Below are 27,633 nucleotides of genomic sequence, written 5' to 3' on the forward strand. Positions count from 1 at the left end.
ATCCTTTCCATGCAGGCTAGATACAATGTGATCCTTCACGCCCTCCAACAGAATCCTTCGCCACTTTGCTGTCTTCTTTTCCCAAACCTCAACATGAGCAGCATCAGTAGGCTTTGGGACCTCAGCCTCTATGAACTCCTTCAGCCCATTGTCATCTAACACCACCTCCATCCCGTCTTTCCATGCAATATAATTTTAGGTGCCTTCGAGATCATACTCCAATGGCAATCCGTTGAAAGAAATTTCAACTTTGACACCAAGAAAACACTGCTGCAAATTTGAATTCCACCAGCTCAAAACTCAACCGCTTCTAATCTAAAATTCGTGAGAACGAAGTATTTCTCATAAAGAGATTGACTGTATGGGATTTTACCGGATATCTCACCTTCCAAAAGAATGATGAATCCAGAGGCTACCTAGCCCGATTACAGACTCTGCCTGAAGAAATAAAATGTAATCACGTTCTGGATAATAGATATGATGATCAACTTTGCTCTGATACCATGTAGAAATTTTGAATAATATGACACTTATTCACAAAGATTATCCCGATTATACACTATTTATGGAATGCATGCATAATACATAACCTCCTCTACTATTGATCATCAATTTGCAGTATTCAGAAACAATTGCATGCGCATATTGAAGCATCAATCACACATATCAACACAGTATATCACGGGGAAAGCATACAGCTGAAAACCCCCAACTATCTGTATATTATATTGATTGAGAACATGTAACAATAAATAGTACAATACTCCTCACAAGTACTCAGTACTATCTCCACCTGCTACACACAAACTACCTCAGATCTAAATCAATCACAGGTTCAAATCTCCTCCGCTGCTTGCCTACATCCACTGCGCAATCCTGCATGAGAATAGATGAGAATGGCTGATCCAAACTCGTATTTCCCTTGGCTGAACCACGCAATCCTCATTGGCAATACTCAATCCATTGATTGTGCAAATCTCATGCACAACTATAGTCACAACTAATAGCAATCTCAACCTCTAACACCTGTCTCCATTGAACTATCCATGCACTGAGTTAACTAATGTATTCTTTAGTTGCTTTATCAGTTAATAATTAAGTGAATTAATTAACAATTAATTCACATCACTCATCACTAGTGTATTCTACAGTTAAACTAAATACAACTAGTTCAACTAAGCCAAACTGAACACAACTCCACCAAACTCAATCACTTGAGTTCTAACTAAAGTCCATCATGCAATAACTCAACTAACCCATAAGAAAAGCGTATTTCCTTCTGGAAGTTGCATGTGCCACATCCGTAGCTTGAACTGAAGTTCTCCAAGAGGATAAGATAATGTTTATAGTCCAAATATTATTAAGAGCTAATAATATTCGACTGTTCTATTTTTAGCCTGGCAGTCTAAAAATAGACTCCGCCCATATGTCTAAAAATAGAAGTCCATCTAGTTTTACCAACATGACCAATCATCTATAAAAAGCATCCTACAACTCATAGACCATGATTCATATGTCTAAAACTAGACTTTGCGCCAAAAATAGCCTGCGGGCCCACTTAGTGAAGGCGACTTCTTTTCGCTAAGCTCCATCATCTTGTTGCATTCTCAACACTCCCTCTCAACAAGATATGGATTATCTACAACCACTATCCTGCAACTATGGAATGTTCTGCATGCAACACATTTTCCCGGTCCACTTGCTCCAACAACACTTGGAACAAAAACACTCCCAACTGACCATTCTGTTGGGCTAGGAACATACTCTGATGCTGAAGCTCTACCTGCTGCTGAAAAGTGCTCCCTCTCTAACATCTGCGCTACTGCAACATATTCATGCATCTCGCACCATTGCACACCTCTCTATGCCACCTAGCACTATGCAAAACACCTGCGTCTCTGGCATTGCTGCAGCCTGCTAGCTATGCGCTGTCCTGGGATTCCCTGCACTATCGCTCTCTCTGCCACTCCATGCGCATCTGTCTCTACCCAATCAGTCAGTTCCTGCTACTCCACAGTGGTGCTCCCATAGCAAGGTCTCATCCAAGAGGTTAGGTACCTCAAGGATCCTACCCCTCCTCCTTGGGACGATCATTCTATATCGCCCCACCTCCTACCTGGAGGTATGGCTACATGTGATCCCTCAGCCCACTTGGCTCGAAGTTTCCCCCTACTGGAGGTCTCTGCATGAGTAGATGTCTCTACCCGATCTCCTCTCAGCTTCCCTTGTTGTGGCTGTTCCACAACCTCCTGAAGCTGCTGCACCAATCGTGGCTCTTCCGCAATCATCTAAGACTTCTTCTGGCTCTGCATGTTGAGAGGTAATATACGCTCCCTCTCAACCACCAAGTCTCCATTAGTTGCCTCGCTGCTCAAGGCTTTGCATGCATCTTGAACCTCAAGAGCATACAGGTTCTTGACCTATGAACCAATCTGCTTCACCTATCTAGTGATGATGTGTCTAAGGAAAACCTTTCCCTTACTGAAGACCACATCACAGCCTCTGTCTTCCAGTATTGTGATCAACACCAAGTTTCTCTTCAATTCTGGTACATACTTGACATCGGTCAAGGTAAGGCGAGCTCCATGCTCCCTCTGAAAAATAACTGTGCCTACACCTGAGACACTATACTTCTCATCATTACCCATCGCTATGAGTATCTGGAGATCTTTCTCCTCCAAAGTACTGAAGAAACTCTTGTCACCGGTCATGTGGAAGGAAGCTCCACTGTCAAGAAACCAACCATTGCCCACCATGGATGAAACCATGCATGCGAAGAGTGTGAAATCCAACTCAAACTGTGAAGCAAGTGCCACCTTCAGATCCTTCCCCGGATCCCTTCTTGGATTTCCTCCGTGGACAATTTGCAGCATAATGGCCCACCTCATGACAACGAAAGCATTGCACTTTCGATTTTTCAACCTTCTTCCCATCATTGGAAGAACTGGATTCAAAAAGAGAACCCTTCTCCTTCCCCTTCTTTGTTTTGGCACCCAAAGCGCAATTTTCTTCATCAGATGCCTTTGATGAAGATCTGTCCTTGGTATTCCGCCTGAGCTCCTCTTGCACAAGATCAGACCAAAGTCTCTCCCATCTTGGCAGTTTCTTCCGACCATTGACAAAGCCCTGATAGGAATGCCAACTCTTCGGAAGACCAAGGAGAGCCAAGCTCACCAAGTCCTCATCTTCGACAGTCACCCCCACACTTCCCAGCTCATCTCGGCATTGGGTGAACTTCGTGAGATACTCGGGCATACTGTCTCCATTCTCACACTTAATGTTTCTGAGTTTATCCTTGAGCGCCAACTTCCTCTGGTCGCTCTTGCTTTGGAATAGATCTGTCAATGCTTTCCACATCAAGTATGGAGAAGCCTTTCCATGTAGGCTGGATACAATGTGATCCTTCACGCCCTCCAACAGAATCCTTCGACACTTTGTTGTCTTCTTTTGCCAAACCTCAATGTGAGCAACATAAGTAGGCTTTGGGACCTTAGCCTCTGTGAACTCCTTCAGCCCATTGTCATCTAACACTGCCTCCATCCTGTCTTTCCATGTCAGGAGCCGTGGGCACTGGGACATAGATTTGCTGCTCGTAAAGCACATTTTATTGAGGTCTTCTCCTAGAGTAGTGGAGAAGAGGATGACGAGGATGATGGGGAGGCAGGAGATAGCCATGCCATACAGGGACCTTTACCACATCCACCACCAATAGCAGGAGGTGCACCATTTGCACCTACCAGAGGGGCCCTTGTAGCATTGTGAGGAGTACCCTAGTATCTAACGTTGCACGTACAAGGGACAGTATGTGGCCAGCACCTATCAATTTTGGTTGATAGCTGGGCAACCCACAATTTCATCGATGCCCGGATGGTTGAGAGGAGAGGTATACAGACAGAGAGCTTTGATGGGCTTTCAGTCTTGGTCCCAAGAGACCAGACCATGATGTGTGCTCATTATGTTCCAGAGATTTTAGTGGCGATGGGCACCTACACATTGACTTACCACTTTTTCGTGGTTGATATTCTGGACACCAGCATGATACTGGGTGTTCAGTGGCTTATCACTCTAGGGAAGGCCACAACACATTGGAAGACCCTGGAGATGGAGTGGGATGATGAGAAGACAGGGAGGCATGAGAGGATAAGGGGATAGCACCCATATCCACCTTAGACTATCTTGGCTCATTGGATGGAGGCAATCTTCCGAAAGGGAAACATAGAGTGGGCAGTGGAGCTGCATGCATCAGAGGCAGGAACTATAGGGTAGATAGTACATCCAGAGATCTGGTCCATCCTCGACCGATATGCCATAGTGTTTGGAGAGATTCCACCAAGACAGCCACTAGATCGGGGTTTGAGCACACCATTGAGCTTGAGCAGGGCATACAAGCCGTGATTACCACCCCCTATAGGCACCACAAGGCCTATCTGGATGAGATTGATCGGGCTATAAAGGAGTTGCTTGCATTTCCAAATTTCACGCAACCATTTGTTTTGGAGTGTGATGCGTCGGGAGAGGGGATAGATGTAGTATTGATGTAGGGATGTCACCCTATAGCATTTGAGAGCCAGAAGCTCCTTCCGCACGAGAGGTTTTATTCCAATACAACAAGGAGATGTTGGCCATCATGCATGCATTGGCTAAGTACTAGCAATATTTGGTAGGCAACAAGTTCAAGGTGAGGACTGATCACAACAGCCTCAAGTTCTTTTTGGAGCAGAAGCAGCTACAGGAGAGGCAGCAGAAGTGGATCAGTAAGATCCAAGCATATGACTTTGACATTGAGTATGTCAAAGGTAAGAACAACGTGGTAGCAGATTCCCTTTCACGTCGACCAACCACGTTGTCTCTTATGAGCTTAGATACTGATTCGAGGGCTCGAATCTTAGTAGAGTACTCCAAGGACAGATTTTCATGTGAGGTTCTGGATGGATAGGTGGTAGATGATAGGTATAGGGTGGTTGATGAGATCATCTACTATAGGGACCAAATCTTCTTGACTGAGGGCTCTCAGCTCAAGAAGAAGATACTCCAGGCATCACATGATTCCCCATTGGCAGGACATCAGGGTTTTACTAAAACCTACAGGGCCATTGGGGTGAGGTTCTCATGGAAGGGCCTCAAGGAGGACGTACTCCAACACATCTGGGAGTGCAATGTTTGCCAAAGGAACAAGGGAGAGATGAGCCATCCTGCAAGATTATTGCAGCCTCTTCCCATTCCGGAGGGGAAATGGGAGAGTATTTCAATGGATTTCATCACAGGGTTGCCCATGGTACAGGGCAAGGATTGTATCTTTGTCATCGTTGATCGACTAACGAAGTACGCACATTTATTTACCATATCCGCACACTATACAACAACACAGGTGGTTGAGCTATTATTCAGGGAGACCTTCAGGCTACATGGTCTTCCTAATACCATTGTCAGCGATAGGAATAGCCGTTTCATGGGTGGATTTTGACAGGAGCTTTTCCAATTGGTGGGGACAGAGTTAACACCAAGTACCAGCTATCACCCATAGACAGACGAACAAACGAAGATAGTTAACAAGTGGCTAGAGGGCTACTTGCGTAATTATGTCAGTGGGCAATAGCGAGCATGGCTAAAGTGGCTACATCTTGGGCAATACTGCTACAATACTTCGGATCACATGTCCATTGGTATGTCACCATTCTATGCCTTATGTGGGTATAATCCTTTATCTTTTGTTGATGTGATGTTTGGTGATAGCAGGGCTCCTAGAGCCAAGATTTAGATCCAAGAGAGTCAGGATATCCTCCAAGCTCTCAAGGATAACATGGATATAGCTCAGAACCAGCAGAAGCTATATGCCGACAGGGGTCGGGTGGAGAGGCAGTTCGAGGTAGGTGACATGGTCTACCTATGATTACAGCCATACTGACAGTCATCACTGAAGCAGAAGGGGGCTAAGAAGCTCAAGCCCCACTTTTATGGGCCATACAGGGTGATACGCAGGATTGGACAGGTTACATATGAGTTGGAGCTACCCCAAGGCAGCGAGATTCATAACATTTTTCATGTATCATGCTTGAAGAAGGCATTGGGGTAGTAGGTGACCGTGATGGATGAGCTACCACCCATGGATGATGAGGGGCATTTGGTATTGCAGCTGGAGGCTATCATTGACTCTAAGGAGAGATGGTTGCAGAGCAAGATGGTTCGGGAATTCTTGGTGAGGTGGAAGAATTTGCCAGATGAGGATGCCACTTGGGAGAGTGAGGAGATCTTACAACATACATCACTTCAGTTGCTTGAGGACAAGCAACATTTTGTCGGGGGAGACTGTAATATTCCTAATTAGCTATGGCTAATTGGGATATTTGATTTTGTTCGATTTTTGCTTCTATAGTTATTTGTAAATAAAAAGTGAGGAAGGGGGAACATAACTCACATTAGAATAAAAATTCACTTCCTAGGTAGTACACCATTGTGACTTAAGGGGGAACCAAGGGGGCCAAAGGGGGACGCAGAAATGGTGCCCACGCAGACACATGGAGGGACTGCACAGGAGGGAAGGAACACATGGCAAGAAGGGGATCACGCAGGAGAAAGTGAGCCTAGGGATTGTGAGAGGCAGAGGCTATAAAATAGAGAGCAACCCCCTCATTTGGGATCATTCTGGTTATGAGCATTTGTGATAGTCATTTCGACTTAGAGCACGCTAACTGTTTAGCTAGTCTGCAACAATGTTCAGTGCTTTGAGTGTCTCCGTTTGAAGATCTCATGCTTAGCGCCGGGGGACTTCAAGTGCCTTCTTAGACAAGGTATTTCCATTGGCATTCTAGCAGTATATTCATCAGCATTTTAGCAGTATATTCATCAGCATTTTAGCAGTAGTTTCATCAGCATTTCAGCAGCAGTTTCATCAGCGTCTTTGAGGAACTGCGCAGAACTCGAAGGGTGTGATTTTCGGGGTCGTCCATTTCAGAAAAGCTTTCTGGGTTTTTCTGGGTTTTTTGAGTAGAGTATGATTCTAGAGTTTCATCCTTTTCTAATAAGGGGAGTATCCCCAAATCCTCATTTGATTTCTAGTAGCAACAAGAGCATGACAGTTTCCCAGCAGCTAGGACGCAGATCAGTGTGAGGCCATTCCAGGAATGCTTTCTAGGTTTTTCTAGGTTTCTTGAGTAAAGCCCAAATCCAGAGTTTCAACCTTTTTTGAGGAGGGGAGCAGCCCCAAATCATTATTTTTTTTCTAGCAGCAATAATAGCACAACAGCATCATCCACGTAAAGAGGCCATTCTTGTCATTCTGAGAGTATTTATTCACTTGCCTTGTGCAAGTCAAGGTGCCATCTGTCTAATCACCTCTTGTACTCATTTATTGCTTAGTATAATAAAATGGCTTAGCATTTCTCACTGCATTTCTTGTGTATCTGCTTATATTTCCAGTTTACATTATTATATGCTATTCCACTATTATTTTATCACTTCTGGGTTATTATATCCTTTGCACATATTTGGTTGGAGTTTTTTCTGGGGTTTGAGGAATATTCTGGGTTAGGAATATTACAATTAGATCATGTTCTATTATGAAACTAGCTCACAAAAAGATAGAAAAGATAGATCAATGACTTCAAAATCAACCTCTTCGAGGGGGAAACCTCCTTTACATTACACAAATAAAAAATTCTTGAATGATACAAATGAAAATACCTCATTTCTATATGTAGGAGTCTAAGGGGTCCCAATACAATCAGAGCCTACATAACAATAATATTTTAGGGACACAACAATAACAATGGTGGGCTTCTATGGGGCACAATAATACAATAAGGGGGTCGCACTAATAACAATAAGGGGTTGCACTAGTAGTATAGGGACCTAACATGTCGCTCTCCTTCAAAAAGTGTTTTCCTCAACGCTTGAGTAGTTATGGATGCTTTTGTATAAAATTTTCATCCTCCCATGTGGAATCTTCAGCAGGTAAGTTCTTCCACTTGGTGATATACTCTAAAATTGATCAATTTCGTAGATGTTGATTTCATGTTTCTATGACTGCTTCAGGTTCCAATATGATTTTTTCTTCATCATCAAGTTCTAGAAATATTGTTTGAATTGGGATCTTTTGAAACTTTTGAATGAGTGCCCACACTTCTTTGTCATTCTTCCATTCATCCCTTCATTTATCCAATCTTGTTGGATAATAGAAATGGCACAAAACAATGCTTCCACATCCTCATCCTTTCTAGAGAGTACATCTGCAACAAAATTTTGCTTCCCTTTTTTGTAGATGATTTCAAAGTCATAACCGAACATCTTTGTGATCCATTTTTGTTGTTCTTTTGAAGATAATCTTTGTTCTAAAAGTATTTAAGACTATCATGATCCATTTTTATCATGAAGTATCTTGCCATTAGGTAAGGTCGCCATTTTTTAAATGCATGTAGTGTTGCCAACACTTTCTTCTCATAAATAACTTTTGGTAAATACTTTCCTTTGATTGGATTACTTTTGATTGAAACGGGTCTTTCTTCTTGCATTATAACAACACCAATTCCATTTCCTTATGCACCACATTCAACAATAAAGCTTATTGTCAAGTCTACCATAGCTAAGATTGGTTGTTGGCACATTTCCTCTTGAAGATGTTCGAAGGCCTTCGTTGCTTCTGGAGTCCAAGAAAATGCATCTTTCTTTAGTAATGTTGTTAGAGGTGCTGTTATTCTCCCATAATTCCTAAAAAGCTTGCGATAATACCCTGTCAACCCAAGAAATCCTCGCAAATGCTTTATGGATGTGGTAATTTTCCATTCCTTAATGAATTTAATTTTTCTAGGGTCTACCTTAACACCTACATGAGCTACAATATGATCCAAATATTACACCTCTTTTACTCCAAAGAAACATTTGGAGCTTTTTTCATATAATTGTTTCTCCTCCAATAGTTTGAGAACGCTCTCAACATGTTGAACATGATCCTTCCAAGACTTGTTATAGATTAGTATATCATCAAAAAATACTAACTCAAATTTTCTAAGGAAGGGTTTGAAAATGGAATCCATTAAACTATGAAATGTAGAAGGTGCATTGGTAAGGCCAAAAGGCATGACCAAATATTGATAATGACCCTCATGAGTTCTAAATGATTTTTTTGGAATGTCTTCAATATTCATTCTAATTTGATGATATCTTGAATGAAAATCCAACTTGGTGAAGTAAATTGATCCATGTAATTCATCCAATAATTCATCAATGACAAGAATGGGAAATGTACCTTTAAGAGTAAGCTTTTTGAGCTCCTTGTAATCCAGAAACGTGTTCCATGATCCATTCTTCTTATGTACCAATACCACTAGAGCAGAGAAAGAACTTTGACTAGGTTGAATTATACCAACCTCTAGCATTTTTGAAACCTACATTCAAGTTCACTCTTTTGGGCATATGGATATGTGTAAGGCCTGATGTTTGGGGGCAAACATCTTAGAATCAAATGAATATCATGAAAATGATCATGAATAGGTTGGAGGCCTTTGGGAGTCTCAAATACCTTGGAATTATTTTCCAATTTTTTTTAAGATCTCGAGAAATAGATGATTTCGATGTGGGAACCTCTAGTGAACATATTTGTGAAATTACGCCACGTTATTCTTTCTTTAGAAGCTTTGTCATGCTGTTATAGCTGATTATCTTTCTTGATTTTCTTGTGATACCCCTTAATTCAACTTCCTTTCCTTCACAAAAAAATTTCAATAAAAGTTCTTGAAAATTAAAAGTTATTGTACCCAAAGATTGTAGCCATTGGAATCCTAGTACAACATCAACACCACCAATTGGAATGGAAAGCATTGAACTATTCATTACATATTCTCCGATGGATAACTTGATATTATGGAACTTTCTAGAGCAATTTATGGTTCCTCCATTTGCAACCATCACTTGACACTCTGGTGTTGGATATAGGAAGAAAATTAATTCCTTCACTATTTTACAATGAATAAAATTATGGGTACTACCCGAATCAATCAACACTGTTACCTTTTTCTTCTTGATATGTCCTTCTATCTTGAGAGTTTGAGTAGTGGTAATTCTTGCCAATGCATTACAAGATATGGTTGGATTCATTTATTCTTTTTCTAGGGTTGGTTCCTAGTGCATATCCTCTTCTTTTGACATTTCTTATTCCTTTTCTTCCTCCTCGTCCCCATCTATGTAAATTAATTTATTCTCAGCACACTTATGACCTTTAGTGTATTTTCTATCACAATTGTAACAAAGCCCTTTTGCTATTTTTTCTTCCAATTTTTGTAGTGTCAACCTTGTAGGTGGTGAAAGGCTAGGAGCAACAACACTTCCATCTTTATAGTTATGAGTGGTAGGCTTCCTTGTTTCCATAATTTTTCTTTCAATTTTTCTTGCCAACCTGTATGCCTTCTCCAATGAATCAGGTTCCCAAAGGTGAACCTCATGTTGGATGTTATAATTTAAAGTCCCTATGAAGACTTTAATCCTATGCATCTCTAGAATATCATTTACCCTTATATTCAATTTTTGAAAGTCCTCAATGTGCTCTTCCATTGAACCCTTTTGTTTGAGATTTGTCAATTGGCTAAAGGAGGTGTTGCTCTTTGTATCCTCATAATGTGCTATCATTTCCTCTGTGAAAATTAACTAGGTGAGAAGTGGTTTACAAGAAAAATTCCCTCTATACCATACAAACTAAATTGGTTCTAAATATAAATATGGACTACGTACCTTTTGTGGCAGTTGCACATCATGTAGATCAAAATATTGCTCCATTTGTAGTATCCAAGTTACCAGATCCTTGCCATTGAATTTACTCATATCTATATTTGGAATATGGTGGTTCTTCAATCCAATGTTAGAGTCTATGAAATCATGATTAACATTTCTTTTGTTCTCATCATCAGTTTTTTCTACTAGCTTTTCGGCATTAGGAAGCCTTTCTTGTAGTGACTTTGTCCCACCTTCCTTCAAAACTTCGATGTCTTTCTTAAAATATTCTAAGTTTTAATTCATTTTTTCTTCTATGCCATTTATCTTATTGATCATATCTTCGATCACATTCTTCAAATCATCCCTCCAATTTTGCTTACTAGGTGTTTCTATTTTCTTAATTCAAGTTGTTCTTTTTCTTACTTTTAGGAGCTTGATGTTGAATTTGTTGTATGTCTGAAATTTCGGATCTCCAAGGTCTTAAATTTTGACCCATGGTAGCACTTTGCGTCCTCTTTCCAATGCACCAGTCTTATCAAAATTGGATTCTCCAAGGAAGCATTTGGCCCAATCTCCCAAGATGACCTGATTATATACTTTTTCAGTAGAGTGAACTTGTAAGAAGTGCTACGTGTGACTTTTTTGACCTTCATACCTCAAAAGGATACATAGAAAGATATAATCCATCATGTTTCTTCAAATTTTTATGGAATTTCAATCTGGTGCTTAGAGAGAAAGTTATGATAATTTTCCTTAGGTCACCTATTCAAGATGTAACTCAGAAGCCTCCAAAAACACTAACTTCCTTCGATCATATCTCTGGTAATATAGCGAGACAAGATCTGAAATTTGGACCCAAGTTTTATAACTATTTTGTCTCAAATGGGTGTTAATTTTAGATTCTTAAACGCTGCAGAAAAAATGTTATTGGGAAAACTCCACGATGACTTGTTTGGAGAAACGAAACCCTAGAATCCAAAGCTCTGATACCAAATGTTATGAAACTAGCTCACAAAAGGATTGAAAATATAGATCAATGACTTCAAAATCAGCCTCTTTGAGGGGGAAACCTCCTTTAAATTACAAAAGTGAACAATTCTTCGATGATACAAATGATAAGACCTCCTTTCTATATATAGGAGTCCAAGGGGTCCCAATACAATCAGAGCCTACATAACGATAATATTGTAGGGGCACAATAATAACAATAGTGGGCTTCTATGAGGCACAATAATAATAACGTGGGGACTATATGGGCACAATAATACAATAAGGGGGTTGCACTAATAACAATAACGGGTTATAATAAGGGACCTAACATGTTCTAAGATGGAACCTCGGTATTGTGGCCCTTGTGAGATCCTTGAGAGGATTGGACTAGCAGCCTATCGACTTGTACTGCCTCAGATAATGAAAGTCCAATGATGTTTTTCATCTGTCATTGCTTAAGAAGTATGTGATGGATGTTGATTGTGTGATTGATTGGTCTATATTACATGTGGAACCAGAAGGAGAATAGAAGTTGGAACCTGAGTGAATTTTGCAGCAAAAAATGCTCAAGCTTTAGAATAGAGCAATCGAGGAAGTTAAAATGTAGTGGAAGTAGCTTGGACCTGATGAAGCTACATGGGAGATCACTAAGTAAATGTATTATGGTATATTTGTTTGATGTTGTGTTGGTTATATGTATATGCATATGTATGTTGTAAATATTTCATCGTGTTGTGTTATAAATCTCCAACAAGTGGTATTGTGTAAATGGTATGTTGGTAATCATATCAATAGTACGATATGATGTAAATTCTATATTGAGCTATGTTATAAATATCCATGGGAAGCATGTGTTTTGTTAGTTTATAAATGTCATTGATTATCGAGGATGATGATCCCCCAAGGGGGAGTGGTTTGTAACATCCCTTGGTTTATTTTCTATGTAAATAAAAATAATACCAAGCCCATGGGATATGTATTCCAAGATGAATGCTGGGAAAAGCATAATGATGGGTATCACTAGTGATTAATTAATGAATATGGAAATTGGAAAAGGAATTGGCAAATACAAAGTGGCATTAATTGTCATTTTATTTATGAAAAGAAAGGAAAATAGGAGAAAAAGGAGATCAAAGGTCAAAGATTTGCATGAGAGGGAAATTTAAGGAAAAATGAAAGAAAATGAATAAAATAGAGGCCTTAATGATAGAAATGATTATGAGGATCAATTCACAACTTTTTTCAGTTTAACCTTTTGTTAGATCAGTTTTGGAGGTCTCTTCTATTCTCTCATTCTGTGATACTCTTGCACACTTAGAGAATTCTTGGAGAACTCTAGTTTTCACTTGGACTGGAGAAATAATGCAAAGGAAAGTAGGAAAGCACAAGGGAACATTCTAATCAACAACTACAACTAGATTACTTTTCAGGTAACAAATTACATGCGTTATTTCCTTGTTGATTTATGGATACGTGATATATGCATGCGGTTGTCTAGTTATGTGTTGTCATTGGCTTGGAGGATTGTCTGGATTGATAATGGTTTTATTATTTCCTTTCCATTTCCTGGATAGCCATGGTGTTGTGGGTTTTTCTAGTTGATTATTTTTTGATTGGTGCTCATAATTACTTATGGATGTGGGTTGGAACAAATTCTCTAGAATCCATACAATAGATTAGGTTGAGTTACTAGTCATGGAGCCCATGTTGGGATGCTTTCTTTGGAACCCTTGGTGGGTTGAGTTACTAGTCCCTATACTCGAGGTGAAAAAATGCTTTGGTGCTCTGGAAGGTTGTGGGTTGAGTTACTAGTTCCTAGAGCACTAGACACCTTGGGTGGAGACTGATGCAGTTGGTGTTGGTGATGTGTGAACGTGAGATGTAATCACTGATTGAGGGTTGAGTTGGTTTGGCCTCTGCATGCCGTGGTTTGGATTTGCCTGGTTTATTCCATGAGATCCCACGTTCATGCTTGGAATATGGCACAAGTGTGATTGGCTTAAAGACATATTTGTTCTAGCCCAATCTATGGTCAGGTGGTACATGTAAGTCCTTGATTTGGTTGGAAATTAATATGTTAATAAGAGTTATTCTTCTATTGTGATTCATGTATATTTGTAGTGATTATGTTAATGATGTTATGGTTGAGTTTCTATGTTTTATATGTTCGTTATTTTCTGGTTATATGTTATTTGTATGATGTGTATCTTCGATGTCTCTTATCATAATTTTTTTAGCTATTGATTGGTTGATGAATGTATTGAATAATAAGTGTTTTTGTAGTTATGTGGAGAGGGCATAACGACTTCTCAGTGATTATTAGATTAATCTCAAACCTTTATGAGTAGATATGCATTCATGACCTATAGCTTACATGATTTCCATGTGTTTGACGAAATTCCTAGTATGTTCTGGTCAATCTAGGTCAAGTTTTTGTTAGGTCTATGTTATGTTCTTTCCGCGACTAGCCCCATGCATTGTAAGTTGCATCAGGCGCAATGGGGGGGTGACATGGGAGGCGACAGTGCCCTGGGAGGTTTTATTATGCAGACCTAATAATAGTTGGTTGGATCCAAGGAGGTGGGGTGGACCCAAATATGGTGGGTATAACTACCCATGGTTTTGCGCATGGAGTTTACACATGGTTTTGAGCATTATGGTTTTCTGCCCATGTTTTTTTTTAGATTTAGTCAAGGGAACTACAGTTATGTTCTGATCCAGGGTTAATGGATTAGGGTTTATGAATTATTTTTCATGTATATATATGTATGGTAACAGTTAAAGGAATATAATGAAAAAAACATTTTGTAGTCATTTTTTTGGGGTCTAGGAGAAAATCTCTATGTATATTTGTTTTATGTCCTCGCCACTGTATATTTTTGGTTTCAAGAACTCGTTTGTAAGTAATTTTTGTACAAGGTTAAAACCTGTAGTTTCCAATTTGATTTTGAATGCTTAACTTTATTTTCATGTCAATAATGATTCTAAGAAGTCACAAGCAAATCTGGGAAGTGGTCTATAGGCTGACCTAGAATTGTGGCTCAGATCTTGGGACCACACCCTCTAAAATGGAAATTTTGGGTCACATCCATACTCAGGGAATGTTGTAAATGTATTTGGAGTCCTATAATAACATGGATTCCTTGTCATGCATGAATTTTGGGGTTAAGTTATGAAAAAAGGAGTTGTAACTCAGGGTTTGGTCACTTGGGGTGGTCCTATAGTTCCTGAGGGTCTTGTAGCCCTGAGGGATGTTGTGAGTTGATGGTCAATTATAGGTCTCACTTCCTTAACTAGAGCTTGGAGGTTGGTTCATGTCATAGTAATTTTTCATCTCATGTTTAGCTTACCAGGACGATGAAATGGGGTAGGTGTGGGAGGTGTTGTTACACTTAGTATCCATTTTTGTATGCAAAATCTATAAGTGGAAGACACTCTTCCCACTTCTTTTCCTGGTGCATAACATACATCCTCAAAATTTCCTCAAGCATTCAATTTACTGCCTCTATTTTTCCATCCACCTATATATGATTACTGAATGTTAATTCAGTCCCCAATCCTCCAAATAGCTCCTTCCAAGACTTGGAAGTGAACTTGGTATCTTTGTCTGAAATAATTTTCTTCGGAACTCTATGAAGCCTCAAAATATCATTTATGGATATTTGTGCCACCTCATCGGCTAAGTTTGTAGACTTGACTGCTACAAAATGAGCTACGTTTATCAATGTGTCAATAACCACCATAAGCGAATCATGTTTCCTAAAGGTTTTGGGAAAACATGTGATGAAACCCATAGGAATTGCCTCCCATTTTCATTTTGGAATGGGAATGGGCTGCAATAAACCTATTGGATGCTTGTATTCAACATTCAATTATTGGCACTCTATGAGTTTAACAACAAAATCAACCACCTCCTTTTTCAGATTAGGCTATAACTAAAATTTCTTAATGGCCATGAGAGTCTTTTGGTATGCCAGGTGGTCGTAATATGGCTTTGTATGAAACTTTTTCATGATTACACTTTTTAAATCAGCATTATTCAATACCTATATTACGTTCTTGAATATAATTAAACTATCATGTGTTAGATGATATTCCTCAGCTCCTCCATTCTTACTGGATTATTGTAGCTTTCCTTTGATATGTTGATACTTCTCATCATCCTGCCCTACATGCTTGACCTGCTCTACCATGTTCAATCCATAATTCTTATGTCTTCCAAGTGAATCCTTCTAGTGAGTGCATCAATACTCGATTTTCCTTTCCTTTATTGTAAATTTCAAAGTAAAATTCACTAAGTGTAGCCATCCATTTAGCTTTTCTGGCATTCAAATTAGGTTGATCAAATAGGTAATTTAGTCCCCCATGGTCCGTGATGAGCTTGAACCTTCTTTCAAAGAGGTAATGCCTCCATATCTCCAATGTATGAATAATGGAAGCGAACTCCAAATCATGAGTCACATAGGTTTTCTTGTGCTCATTCAATTTTAGGGACTCATAAAACACTACATCTATCCTACATTAGGACTCCATTGAGCCCCTCCTTCCAAACGTCTATGTAAATCACAAAATCCTTGTGTAGATCCACAATTCTCAACATTGGTGCATTAGTGAGAAACTACTTTAATTGCTCAAAATTGGCTACACACTCGATGGTCCATTGAATTTTATTTCCCTTTATCTGTAGGGATGTGATAAGGTGGCCTATCTTAGAAAATTTTATGATGAACCTGCTATACTAGCCTACCAACCCCACAAATGATCTAACCTCATCCAATTCTTTTGGTGTGTGCCACTCTATGGTGGCCCTAACCTCCTTTAGATCAACTGATATCCGCTCCTTGGAGACAATGTGGCCCAATTAATGGATTCATGGATGGAAGAACTCACACTTGCTAATATTTATGTAGAGTTTATTCTCTCTCAACAATCGTAGCATTGCAGAAAAGTGCTTCTCATGTTTTTCCTTAGTCTTTGAATACACTAATATGTCATTGAAAAATACAATGAATTTTTTTTCCAAATAAGGATGTAGCACATTATTCATTAAGAACATGAAAGTGGTTGGGGCATTAGAAATCCCATATGGTACCACCACGAACTCATAATAATTGTATCTTGTCTATAATGTGGTCTTGTGAATGTCTTCTTCCTTGATCCTCACTTTATGATACAATGACCTCAAGTCAATATTAGAGAATACTACTTCTTCCTGCAATTGGTCAAAGAGGTCATAAATAAATGGTAGTAGATATTTTAGTTGCTTGCATTCAATGTATAATCTAAGGGTTCCATACCTATTTGCTACAAACAACACGGTGTGCTCCCTGCAGGGACACACTTTAGTGTATATAGCCCTTTTTGAACATCTTATTTGGGTGTCATTTTAGATCTACCAACTGAAGAGTGCTCATATTGTATGGTTCCTTTGATTCTAGTGCTTATCCATGTACCAATTCAATAGAGAAATATCTCTCTCTATGAGGAGGTAATACAAGAACTTCTCTCAGAAATACATCTGCGTATTGCTGCAGAATGAGATGTCTTTTCATGCACTTGAGGCCATCAACTATCAGTGGACCTCGAGTTGTAAATGAGTGATTCTAGGGATCACTTTGAGTCAAAGGAGAGTAAATGTAGGGGATGAGCATCTTACAATTCCTCTAGTTGCCTCCAATATGGCTATAAATTCTCTTTTCCCTGCACATAAGCCACATTAAGCCACGAAGTATGATAAGCACCATTTACTCTTCCTATGAAGCACATTATATCCAAAAAATGTAAATTAATGTGACAAAAGAAACAATTTATGGGTTGGGGAATAGTAAAGTGGACCTTAAAATATACTTATTTATGGAACCCATCATCACCCCACTCTTGAGAGTGTTTCTCACCCTCTAAGTGACCTACTCACTGATTTGCAGTTCATGCATGGCCCTGGTGGCCTCTCTGACATCCCAAGGAATCTCAGATGGTATTCCCTCCTATGGATATAATATGGCATATGCCTCTATGGATGCCCACTCCCTTTGTTCCTTTGCTTGGTATATTCTTTCTTGTAGGCCCAATAATAAGGGAGGGTTGATTTCTAGCCCTATACAATTGATCTTCAACCTCTTAATGATTATTTTGAAGAGTGGGGTCTTTCTAGGGTATTCCTCAACATTTCAGGGGAGTGATATTCTCTTATTTGCACACTGTGGGGATGAACATGCCATCTCCTTTGACAATCCTACAAGATTTGTTGTCGTGTAGAGAGGGACTAATTGGGGATTAGTGGAGATGATGTTGTGGTTGTTGGTGATAGCCTTGGGGCTTATTAACTCTACTTTGATGTATAGGGTTCACTTTTATCTTTTTTCATCACCTCCTTTACGTACTCAACCCTTATTTCTTCATGGGTCAACCAAGAGGCCATTTACATCAACTGTACAACCCTCATTCTTGAGTTCATGTTCAAACAATTCATGTCTATGACGACCTTGTAATGCACGTAAAATTCAACCAATTTGGCTCTATCCTCGATGCTCACCTTCTGGAAGAAGTTAATGAATCTCCTATAATCCTAGAATGGTAGAGAGCCATATTGTGCCAATGTTTTGATTTGAAATTGCAACCATCTTTCTTTGAGTAATATGGCATATGATTTGGATGGTTTCTTACATTGGATGGCTTCCATGGACAAACTTGCGACGGTGGCAAGTTCTGCCTCCTTCTCCTCTAGTTGTTCTCTCAGCCTTTGGTTTTCTAATTGTAATTTCTCCTTCATGATTGATTCCCTTAGCCTTAATTCATCCGATAATTTATCCATTTATTTCAAATTTTCCTCCATGAGGGCCACATCATATACTTTCTTGGACTTTGCAAGTTGCATCCACCATTGAGTTCCACCTCTCTCTTTTTCTAACTCAAAGGAGAGGGGAATTGAAAATTTTGTAGGTATAACTATCACTCCCTCAATAAATTTGTAATAGGATCCAAGGTCATGTTGTGGAGTGGGATATTTGAGTCCTTATATACCTTCTCCCTCCTCTTGAGTACTGATATCCTTTCTTTTATCATTTTTTCTTCATCATGCAGCAACTTTGTTCTTTCATGTAGCTCTTATTTTTTCTCCTGTAGCATCTCTATTTGTGCCTTAAGTTGCTTGGATATGGATTCCCTAGTGGTTGGCCTTATCATCTGTGTCAAAGGTTGTTTACCCCTGGCTTTAGGGGACGCGACCTCCTTAATTTTCCCTTCACTAGGTCACAATTCTTTCTCTTGGTGCCTAGCTAATTCATCAATTTTGATTGTGACTATTGAGGGTAGTTGAGGCTTCCCTTTCTTAATTATGGTGCTCTTCCTTCTTTTGAAGTATAAGGGGGGCTTCTTGGGCTTCCTTTTCTTAGGCTTGATAGGTTTTATAAGTGTGGCCAAGGTAGTAGCCACCACTTGTTCTATTTCTCCTAGTTAGAGGCTTAGTTGTTGCTTTTTCTTCCACTTATTGCTAGGCCTATGAGGTTCTCCACAGGTGTCCTCTTTTTCCTTTTGCTTCCCATTTTATTCTTTCCTTTATTCTCCAACTCTTCCTCCAACCTCTTCAATATTTTCCACATCTTCTTCCTAAATCCTCCTCCTCTTCTATCTCTTTTTTTTCTTCTTCTTACCTACCTCTAGCACTAGATTTTGGTGTATCTTGTTGTTGTGTTGTGGTGATGGCTTGTATTTCAATTAAGACCTTCATATCCCTATCCAAAAATTCAGTACACAATAGAGGGATGTTCAGATAGCTTAAGGAATTTAAGAAAATGATTCTAATGAGGCCATTATGAGTCATTTACATGCACTTTCCTTCCATCACTCTGGCACATTTTGATTATGGACTTAAGAAAGAAATGTGGAACACTGAGCTTGCTTGGAAGGGGTAACTCTATCTAGAACCTCAACTCATAAAGGTCCCTAAATTGATAGGCATACAAAACACTCAACCTCCCTTCATAGGATATGTACTTAATGATGTTATAGGCCACTTCATCCCAAGGGTAGGGGAGGATTTCTCTTCCCACTCCATTTTTGTCTTCAACGGGATTCTCTTTAGGGAGGAAGAATCCTGTGATGGTTATTTTCCTATATTCCTTTCCGCATCAAACTCTTTAGTGTATGGTAGTCACCTTGCTGATGAGTTCTGTGCTCAGTTGAATGGAAAGTCCCCTAACAACAGTGATGGCACTGTCCTCTCCCTGAGAATGGAGGGCCATGGAAAATTATTGGGTTACCTCATCATCATACCCCTTTAATTTTTCAAAGAATCCATCCTCCACTAATAGGAGGATGCTAATGGATTATATTGGTTTATGTGTTCTTTCTCTGATTGAAACCTCCCCCCATGTCTCCTATTGTTTCCTTCTCAAGTTATTCCAAAATGAATTCTTTGAAGAAATTTTCTTTAAGTAGTTTAGGTTGTCAAGGTAAGGTAAGGAGGTTGATGTCTCTTTTTTAGTCAGAGAGATAGAGAAGAAGTATATCTCATACTTCAAGAAAACTACCCCTACTGCCACTCTACTTTTCTTATGTAAGAACACAACTTTTCAAAAGAAATTTAATTCTATAGGGGTCAGAATTAACTTAACATTTGCATGGAAAATGATGAAAAATATGCCACTTACCCCTATTGGGATGATTTATTTATGCTTTTTGGGGGTTTTGGAGGAAAGTTCTTGTTGGTTTGGACCATTTTTCACTTGTCAACATGGTCCTGTAGCACCTCCTTTGAATTCTTGTAGAAATTATGGTATTCTTGTAGCAACTATTCTTGATCCTGTAGAACTTGCAAATCAAATCTGTAGCTCCTCTGTAGCACTCTAGGTAAGCCTCAATAGTAGATAGATTGAGCTTCGATACCTTAATAAGCCTCTCTGACTATTTTTGGAATGAGCATCAGTACAACTAAAGTGGAGCCTTGTCCTTTTATTTTTTTTTGTGGTAGTGGGCTTGATGCACTTGACGATCTGGCCACTACACATATTTCCTATTTTAACCATTTTCCCCACACCTGATGATTATCACCCTCTCTGCTATGAATTTTCCATGTTGCATGGGTGGCTGATTGGACTACTCTTTTACTATTCGAAGGTGGGCATGCTTACTTTCCTCCTCTAGCCCATAAAATCTTTATCCTCGCTCATTAAAAACATTTGTTTAACCACTATGCACATAAGAGAAGAGGTTACAGGTCTCATAAGTCATCCTACCTATCTCGAGTTGTTGTAGATGTATGCATGTTGTTGTTGAACTAGTGGTCGATCAAAGTCTCTATGAAGGTGCTATATTCCATAATTTTTCTTGTGCACAGGTCATAATTTGAACAAAGTATTTCGATGATGCTTTTTTATAGGCATTTGATTGATGATATCTCTCTTTCATGTAGGTTCTTCCACAGTTTGATCTATTGTTTTTGGACTGGGTTAATGACCTTGCAGTTTCCTCTGAATAATGTTGCGGCTTCTTCAAATCTCAAAGATGGCCTGTTGATGCTTAAGGGTGGTGAAATCTTCATTCTATAACATCAAAATTTCTGTTGTTCTAGTTTTGTAGGGTTTTTTGCATGTTACCACAGGATTGGTTTCTTTCCTATAGTATTCACACAACCCCTTCCAAAACCATAACTATCTTCACAAAATTTACCTAGAGAAGAATTGTGAATTTTGATGATGATGGAATATGGGAACAAGGGGGTGAAAATATGGTTTCTTTTTTTGTAAATATAAGTGGAATTTTGTGAAAGAAATTTGTTAAATGGCATGGGTGAGAGGTGAAGGAGGTTTTATGAACCTCTCCTAACATTTCCCCAAGGAGAACATGACATTTCACCCATTTCCCTTGGCATATCCCAATCCTCTAGCACTTCTGGTTGATCGTGTACCAATTCAGGGCAATCATGTAGCACTACAGGATCGAGGCAGAATTGAGTTTAGTTACTTTTTCGGTGATGAAGTGATGTAGGGAGATGGGTGACATGATGGAGGAAATGTAGGGGCTAGGTTGGGATATCAAGAAATGGGATGTGGAATATTTTCCTTCAATTGTTGTCACTTTGCCTATCTGGAATCTTGTAAAAGAAAAGTGCTAGCGTAACTGATGTAAGGAATCCATGAACTTTCTGTGCTCCCCCATGTCCTTTTCTTATTTACCTTTGCTTCCTTTCTTTAGACCTGCAGGTTTCCTCCCAAGAGGTTTTCAATTTGGATACCTACCCCACATACCTCAAAGGAGGTTTTCACCTAAGCCTTTATTTTCTTTTTCTTTTTTATCTTATATATATATATATATATATATATCAGAGGATAGTTGAGCTGAGCGTTGTGAGGCCCCCAATCACATTCACCTCCTTTCTTAATGAATTAGTAAACTACTCCTTTAACAGAGGCCTCTTTTAAAACTTCAACTGGTATCCATTAACAGGCAGTCTAATACCTTCCTCATCTATTTTTCTAATTTGGAAAAATCATTCTCATAATATTTTTACACTAGATGGGGACCCATCCATCTTGTCATTAAATTCCTTTTGAAATATTTGAACCTTGAATAATACAGGAAGGCCCAAGCACCCTATTGAGAATTTCTCTCCCTAATGTGTTTGTCATGCCCGATCTTCCTCTCTAGCTAGACTACCTTAGTGTGTAGGAGAACCTGTAATGTTAGATCATCCAAATCATTAAGCTAGAGAAACCTTTCCTCTTGGGATGTAGTGAGCTCTAATTCTAATTGAGTTTCCATCCTTATGGTAGTATATTCAAACTCAATGGATAGTAGGGCCTTCTTTCCATATACCAACATGAATTGGGAAAATCTAGTGGTGGTTTCCCAGGTGGTGATGTAGGTCCAAGTCACATCTACAAGTCGTTTTTCCAAATCCTTTCTACTACTGCTAGCAACCTTGGTCAAAATGTTCTCTTAGGCTTTGTTTGTGGCCTACACTTGTCCATTTTTCTAAGGTTAATAGGCAGTGGATTTCCTGTGCTTGATGTCATGCTACTCCATGATGTTTTCAATCACATTTGAGGTGAACCATGTCCCTTGATCTATGACCTACTCCCTTGGAAAAAAAACTTGTAGAAGATGTTCTCCCTTTGAAATTCAACTACCTTTTGCTAAGTTCCTTCCTTCACTACCTTTTGGTTCAACCCATTTAGTCAAGTATCCATTGCACACAATCATGTACTTATTCTATTCCGATGATAGATCAATTGGCCCAATGAAGTTAGTGGCCCTTTTCTCAGATGGCTCCAGAGTGACTTGAGGTTGTAGGGGAATTTCATCATTGGATATTGGCTTTCCCATCCTTTAGCACTGATCACACCTAGTGGTGTACCTTATTGCATCTTGATGTAGAGTACGCCAGTAGTAACCAACCTGTAGACCTTTGAAGGTTTTCCTCTTAACAAAAAAGTGGCCCCTCGAAGGTCCATCATAGCATGATGAAATAATTTCAAAGACCTCTTCTCTCACACATATTCTCAAAATATGATTTTGCCGCAACTTGAAAACATTTCCACCAATCCAAGTGAAAGGGTCACTATTTCTCACAATATTTCTATTCTCTTTGGAGAATAGATTAGGAGGGAACCTCACAACAACCAAGTAATTTTATATATTAAAAAAACTAAGAAGATAGCAATCAGATGGAAAATATGTGTTCATCTCGAAGATTATCATCCACCATCTCGTCATTTTTTGCAGGTAAGGTTAGTCTTGACAAAAAATATGCAACCACATTATCTTTCCTAGTTTGTCAACAATAGTTAACTCAAATTGATGCAATAGTGACAACCATCTAATCATTATGTCATTAACGTCAGGTTTATTCACTAAATAATTAATGGTTGCATGATCAGTTCCAACAAAATTTTGATATCCAGTGATATAATGATTAAAAGTATTCAAAGAGTGCATCACATCCAGGAGTTATTTTTTAGTGACTGTATAATTAAGTTCAACCTTAGAAAGGTTCTTAGTGATGAAATATATAGCACAAGGAAGCTTGTATTCCACTTGTCCTAAGGCTACTCCTATAGATTTATCAAATGCATATGTGTGGATATGGAAAGGCAACGCCCAATCGGGACCCTTACCGATGGGTGTAGTGGTAAACTTCTCCTTTAGTACTTCAAAGGCTTATTTACATCTTTCTATCCAAGAGAATTCTAAGTCTTTATCAGGTAATCCAAATAAAGTTGAAGCAAATTTACTAAAGTCCTTAATGAACCTTGTTAGCCCCCTAATTTTCTCCCTTTTTTCCATTTTCCCCTTCCTAAATCATAACCATTTATCGTTGTTTTACCTCTCTTATACACCCTCATCTTGCACCAGTCCAAGCACTGTGACATATTTCGTATAAACTTTATTTTTCATATTTTTAACTTAACTTAGCATTAATTAATCATTTATAACATGATTTCTTACTTTTAATCACTCTTTGTAAGTTATTGATATCTCCAATGTTTATTTGGTAGTTATAGTACTTACCATGACCACTGATCCTAGTATAGGATTAGATCTTTCACTGTTGCCAGCACAACAAATCCTTGTAGCAGATCTAAACCTCCTTGATCACCGCCTCACTTTGAGTAGCTTCAAGCATGATAGCAAGATTGATCCAAAGGCATCCGATATCAAATCACCCCATTTTGACCAGCTTCAACCATGATCGCAAAAGATCAATCCAAAGGCAGTCGAGATCAAATCTGTGAAGAACGAAAGTTGGAGATTGGATACGGCCATTTTTGCTAACTGTCTAAGTTTAAAGGCCAAAAAGCTAAATTTTGTGTTTAGTTATGTAATCAATTGAATGATCTATTTTGGTCCTTGACCAAAGATCTATATAATGTAGAATGTAAATAGGACTAAGGGAGTTTCTGGATAGAATAGAGACATAGCCAGAGAGGTGGTAACAGGTTGTTGTATTTTGTTATTGCCCGAATCTGGGATGGAAAATGTATTAACATATGTACTTGCCTCAGTGAATTACTAAAAGGGAGATCTACCTTATGTTTCACAAATCACATTTATGTATTTGAGCTAATGAATTGATTAAATTATTGAGCATCATTTTTATTTAAAAGGGAAATGCGCTGGTTGGCTAGGGCCCAACCAACTCGGCACATTTGCCCCATTTCCTGTTTCCTGTCATTTGTGTTTATATTTTCAAGTGTGATTTAATTTCAAGCACATGCATTCTTGTCTGAGTGAAAGCAGATCTGTTGTGTGAAGTAGCTAAACTTCCTTTCCTGCACTTGATTTCAGATTGGTTTTCCTCGCATGATCGAAGCAAGAGAAATAAACCTGAACCAGTGCACATTGGTGTGATATTTCCTTTTATACAATTTTGTTTGGTTGGTTTTCCCTGCCTGGTCCAAGAAAGAGAAATGAACCTGCACCAATGCACGTTGGTGTGATGCAGCAAGCCTTCCTAGTCTACTTCCCGCAATCTTCTTTCTTTCATTAAATTCTTTATGAAAGGATAAATGTATATGGATTTTTTCTTTATTCCTCCACTCTGTCAAGATCAAAAAAATTCATTTTTTATGTGTGCAATTTGATTTAACAGTAAAATATCACTTGCAATAACTAAGCACTCATTTTAAGAATTAAATGCTAAGTGCAAGAAGCTCTGATCCAATGCAAGAACTAGTTTCTTGCCACAGTGTCTGAGTGCTTTGAACCTGAAAAAGTTCAAGTCCTTGCAGGAAGTAAAATGCCTTTAGTAAAGACACCATTTGTACCTTCTGCATAAATCTATGTTCCTGCACTAGTGCAAGCAGTCTGCGATAGTACAAGACAGATTACTGCAAAAAGGAAATCTCTAAAGGAGCAGGTTTAAGGGCCCATCTGATGAGACTGCTAAGTGTCTCTACTAAAGAAAAACACACACTTAGTTGTTAAACAATAATTAGCTAGAGTGATCGTCCTTTATTTTTAATTCCCTCTTGCAAATGCATTCTTCCTTGTTCCAGTCTGAGATTATTTTGATGGTTCAAGTTGCCTTTTTCTCTTTTTAGTTTGATTCTGCAATCTTTCCTTTAAAGAAAGTAGGAATTTATATTAGAAAGATTCATACCATCTTTGGCATTGCCTGTGCTTCATCTCTAAGTTTACAGATCCCCTGGGTTGACAAATTAAGTGTTGAGGAGTTTTCTTAAGTGTAATTTCGGCACCCAACATTTTGGCACCGTTGCTGAGGAGACGATTTGATTTGGTAAGAATTTCTGATTATACAATAGAGGTAGTTTTTCCTTTATTTTTGTAGTATTGTTTGGAAGGGCTTCTTTGAAGGAATTTTACTGGTGTTGATTGATTTTTGACATCATTTTTTATTAAAAGTTGTTTGTTATTTTTATTTCTTTTTTAAAATGAATGCCTAGAAAAGGTAAGGGTTCGAAGCCCACTAAGGGCTGAAAGAATTCTGAAAAAAATTCCATATTGGGTCTCCTTCTGTGAGCAGGAAGCCCAATCCAATTCAAACCCATCACGTAGGAACAATAAACCTGGATTCTGGTGACAATAGCTCAGGTGTGGTTCAGCCTATTGGGTGCAAAAGGGAAACAATGGCGAACCATGAAGATCATGTGGAAGGGACTAGTGAAAACCAGATAAGTGGAGAACAATCCATTTTTGTGTTTCCAATTGTGGATCCTAATACTGTGGCACAAATGAAGAATAGTCCACCATCAGCTCTCCCTCATTTCCATGGTAAGCTTCATGAAGATCCTGACTCTTTTTTATTCGAGTTTGATATTCTATGTAGAAGTTATGATTATTCAACTGATGCTCAGAAGTTAAGATTGTTTCCTGTCACTCTCAAGGACTTAGCTCTACGCTGGTTTATGGGGTTAGGAGGAAACACTATAGCCTCTTGGGATCATATGAAGAGAGTGATTTTGTCTAAATATCAAGAATATTTCAAAAATCGGGACATGCAGGATGAGATTTTTACAATCATACAGGATGATGATGAAACTCTTGAAGATTACCTAGAAAGATTTTTGTATATTTTACAAAGGTCGAAACTTAAGCTTGATTCAAGTACTATTAGAACCTTTTTCTTAAGAGGACTTACTGATAATGCTAGAAATACTTTAAATCTGTTAGGACAATGTGAATTATGCAGGAAATTTTCAAGAAATCAGTATAGATCCTGTATAGGAACTCGCAATAGAAATAGAAAAATTGAATCTACTGATGCTATGATTATTGGACTAAAAAATAAAATGGAAAACATGAAAATTGATATAATGAATATTGTTACCAAACAATTGGACTCTTTAAAATTTCAGCAAAAACTCATGAAGGAACAAGAGTCATTATGTATTTTCTATCCTAAATGTTGAGACAAGAATCCTCCTAAAGAGTGTCCTCTTAATTCAAAAGAAATTAATAAGTGTGCTATTTGTGCAGAAGACCATGTCACAGAAAAATGTCCCTCTATACCAGGACTTAAAGCTGTATTTACAAGGGGACAGCCTAAAGCTGAATACTTTTATGCTATGGGAGCAAGAAGGAATTGGCCTCAAGTAGGTGCAGGTATGACTCCTAAATTTTCTCCACACTATTTTGGTTATAATTCACATGCATATTCTTATCCTAACACTAATCAGCAGTGGCCCATATCGGAATCAATATCAACATGGGCAACCTTCTCAACTATGGCAACAAGGTTGGAGAGCGCCAACTCATTCTCCATATTCCTACCAGCCACCCATGTAGTCATATCCATCTACACATACACCCTATTCAATGCCTCAACTTTCGAGTCAGTCCACTCCACCGTTGCCTTTACCTCCAACTTTTCGACCTCCTCAGTTGCCTTCTCAACCTATGCCCAATCTTAACAATAATAAAGCGGTGCAAATGATCTATGTAACAAGCCCACCTTTATCATTTGAGTACCAGTCTATTCTAGTT

This window comes from Pinus tabuliformis, chromosome 2_1 (assembly GCF_031772625.1).
Source record: "Pinus tabuliformis cultivar Carrire ecotype Pingquan chromosome 2_1, CPIR1, whole genome shotgun sequence".
Classification (NCBI taxonomy): Eukaryota; Viridiplantae; Streptophyta; class Pinopsida; order Pinales; family Pinaceae; genus Pinus; species Pinus tabuliformis.